Source organism: Eurosta solidaginis, chromosome 1, assembly GCF_040869045.1.
Source record: "Eurosta solidaginis isolate ZX-2024a chromosome 1, ASM4086904v1, whole genome shotgun sequence".
Lineage (NCBI taxonomy): Eukaryota > Metazoa > Arthropoda > Insecta > Diptera > Tephritidae > Eurosta > Eurosta solidaginis.
Genome location: NC_090319.1, coordinates 184,979,015 through 184,982,319, shown reverse-complemented (window position 1 = coordinate 184,982,319; position 3,305 = coordinate 184,979,015). Strand labels below are relative to the sequence as shown.

The 3,305-nt window shown below is 41.2% G+C and overlaps 1 pseudogene; it reads right to left on the bottom strand.

The window, feature by feature from the left end:
- Positions 1 to 476: 476 nt before the first annotated feature.
- On the bottom strand, positions 477 to 2,733 carry LOC137239143 (transcription elongation factor SPT5-like; annotated as a pseudogene).
- Positions 2,734 to 3,305: the final 572 nt, after the last annotated feature.

Genomic DNA, 3,305 nt, shown 5'->3' with positions numbered 1-3,305 from the left:
TGCATATCGCGATGCATCCAACACATGCCCAGTTGACTCGCCTGAGTGATTTTAATGCATGTCATTGTGACATAATCACCAGCGTAACGATGCTTGTGCGAACTACTTGCCAAAAGCGATTGCCTCCACCCTGAAAAATCACAGGTAATATGTAGATATTCCAGAAGACGTTCTACCCTACCCATTGGAGACCACTCACCAAGGGCATTTATTGCATCGTCTTTCAGTGGTGCGGGGGGAACCGTAGGTGCTTCGGAATCGTAAAGCTTGTCCTCCGCCAGACAAGCCGATCCCATTTAGCGTTGTTGGCAAGAGCAGGCATTGCGTTGTGGTGGTTGTGGGCACCGACAAATGATCGTTCAGGCCCACGCTTTTGTTGGAGTTTTATGTCTTTGATTTTATTTGCATATCCAATGTGAAATGCGTACAATTTATACAAAGTTCGCTAAAATTTGTTCTTATTCAAACAACTTATTTTAATCAATAGATTTCATTTTGCATAAATAAGCTGTTGGAAGCAATTTGATTTCATCAATAATCTGAAAAACGCTAGTATCCTTATCTGACACTGAATGCACCTTACCAACCGATTCCCTCTAGTCACCATAAATTACTTTGGATTCATCACCTACTTCTGATAGTACCGGTGCCAAATGTTCACTTACAATCGATACACTGGGATCTTCTTGACGCAAGAATACAGAGCAACCACCAGTTGATACAGTACGTATAATGCCTGTTTGTCCCACTAAACCAGCATCGTCATGTGTATGAATTTTAACCTCAATATCTGTGGTACCCCAATCGCCAATTGGTGAATCCAAACTTGCACCTGGTGTTTGCGGATTATACGGTGATTGTGGATTACCTCCTGGTGTATTTGGGGAATAATTAGATGGCGATGGTGCCTTCATATAACCCTCTGGCTATGACTAGGACTTGGATTGAATGGACTGTAACTACGATCTGAGCCGTATAAAGTTCCTGGTGTTTGTGGAGCAAATTGTGTATTCAATTGATAACCCGATGTCCTGGGATTATAACCAGGACGTGGGCTAGGCTCCTCCAATGTGTAGTCAAAGTCATTTGTGCATGCTGGTATATTAGCAATACTAGGATCCCAAGCGCCATGACGTGGTGGCATGCTGCCAATTGGGCGTTTCATTGCCTAGCAATGGTGTCTTCGAACCAGCCGCAGCATACACTGGGGTCTGTGGGCCATAGCCAGGTGTACGTGCTGGTGTACGGCCATATGTAGACGCTGCCACCCTCTTTTCCAGGCATACCAACCATTGCGATATGATTACGGTCAACAGATATAGTTTGACCCGAAGTATGTAACTCGGCTCGTGCTGTACTCTCAGTGGCATCCTTAGCAATGCCATCAACGCTTTTATATGGTCCACCGCTAATTTTAATAGTTCTTCCTAATATTTCGCGATCCCGTGTTACTCTGAAGCCGCCACGTCCACCTCTGCTACCCCCACGTCCTCCACGACCACCCGAGGGGTGCATTGGCGATTGTATGCCTGGCGACATAAAACCGAAACCGCCAAGTGTGCCAGCACTATTAACTTGACTCTTCCTACCGCCAGCCAATTGTAAATGACGTGTCTCACAAACAAATATGCCACCATTTCTGTGTACATGCCACAATGCAAGAAGTCTAAACTGCGATAGAGATGTTTATTTTCTCCGGAACGCCCAGCATGTTATTATTCAAATTAATTTATTTTAATATTAGAAATCGATGGTAATTCGAATATTAAGGCCGAATCAACCTTCAAACGCTATCATCCAAGTCTGAGTATTTGTTTTTGGCACTGATTAAGTTTTTGAGGAAAATGCCCCAGGAATTGAGAATTGTACAAAGCATTGAATGTCAAATATATCAGGTTGATTTAGTAAAAAAGGCTATGAAATGGTCTCGCAAGGTATGTAATGCCAAACAGAGTGTGTGATGTGAACATTTTCGTGGTAGTGGACCAGAATCGTAAACGCGTTCAGGAACTGAATAAACAGCAGGAACAGATTGATCTTTTCGACTCCAAGCCTGCATTAGAATTTGCTGAAAGTTCAGAAAACGATTTTGATGTGGTTGCGCCACAGCTTATTTCACAAACAAATTTTCAAGTAGTACAAGGTCGAATTTCATGGATGAAAATGATAAAAATGCACAAACACCTGATTGTGATCAAAATGAAAAAACGCGTCGAGTCGTAGCGACTCTTTTTGTTTCCACAACACCACAAAATGGGAGAGAGGATAATCACAGCAGCTTGGTAAAAGAACAAAACGAATTTTTGAAGAAACTGATGACGGGGAAAGCATCAAAAAAAGCCAGCATGCCGCCCCCATGTGGGCCCTCCATTACTTTTACTATATCACGTCGTCTCATCTGATTTTGATCGGCATCCAAAGCAATTGGAATGCGATTCTCTCTACGCTTATGCAGTGCTGTAGGTTTGCATTCAATTACTTAGGCATGCATACACAAACCATGGAAGTTCTCCCGTTCTAAACGTACAATAACGCCAACATTTAGGGATCAATCTGTACAAGATCGCTACGTCAGAGCAAAGTTGCAAATCAATTAAAAAGGATTTAATACTGGGCACATGTGCACGGTTACGTCAACTCCGTCTTTACAATTATATTAACGTTTAAATAATCTCCAATATACCTACTTTCATATACGTACTGTGGCGAATTATCCGCTTACAAATTGTGCATTTAGAGTTAAAAATTTTTTCCGAATAATATTTTTGCTGATTGTGTCCTCTTATTGACGCACCGGCATTAGTAATCCCAGTTTTCCATCTGCATGCCCTGGCAAATCTTGGGACAATTTTTTTTCGTTTGAACGCTCCAAACTTTTAACGTTGAATCTTTACTACCACTAACAAACGTGAATCCCCAGACCAAGCTATTTTATACGCTGCCTGAACGTGTCCCCTGAATGTAGGTATAAATTGACCATCTTGTGCACGCCGTAGTAAAAATGAAATGAACGAACGGAAAATCACTTGATACACTTCCCGTTGTTTCAATTCATAGGAATTTTACATTCTATACACGGGTATGTATGAATGTGCGTTTTTTTTGTCTTTGCCGTTGGTATGCTGGTACCAGTGAGCGGAATTATAAAACGGGAATGGTAGTAAAAAAAAAAAAAAAAAAAAAAAATGAAAATAGTAGTAGATGGTAGTTTTTTACCAAGAAAACAACAGCTACAGTTCATATTTGTACCAAACAATCAATCATGTATTGTAAAACAAATAACGTGCATTTCAAGGAAATGACAC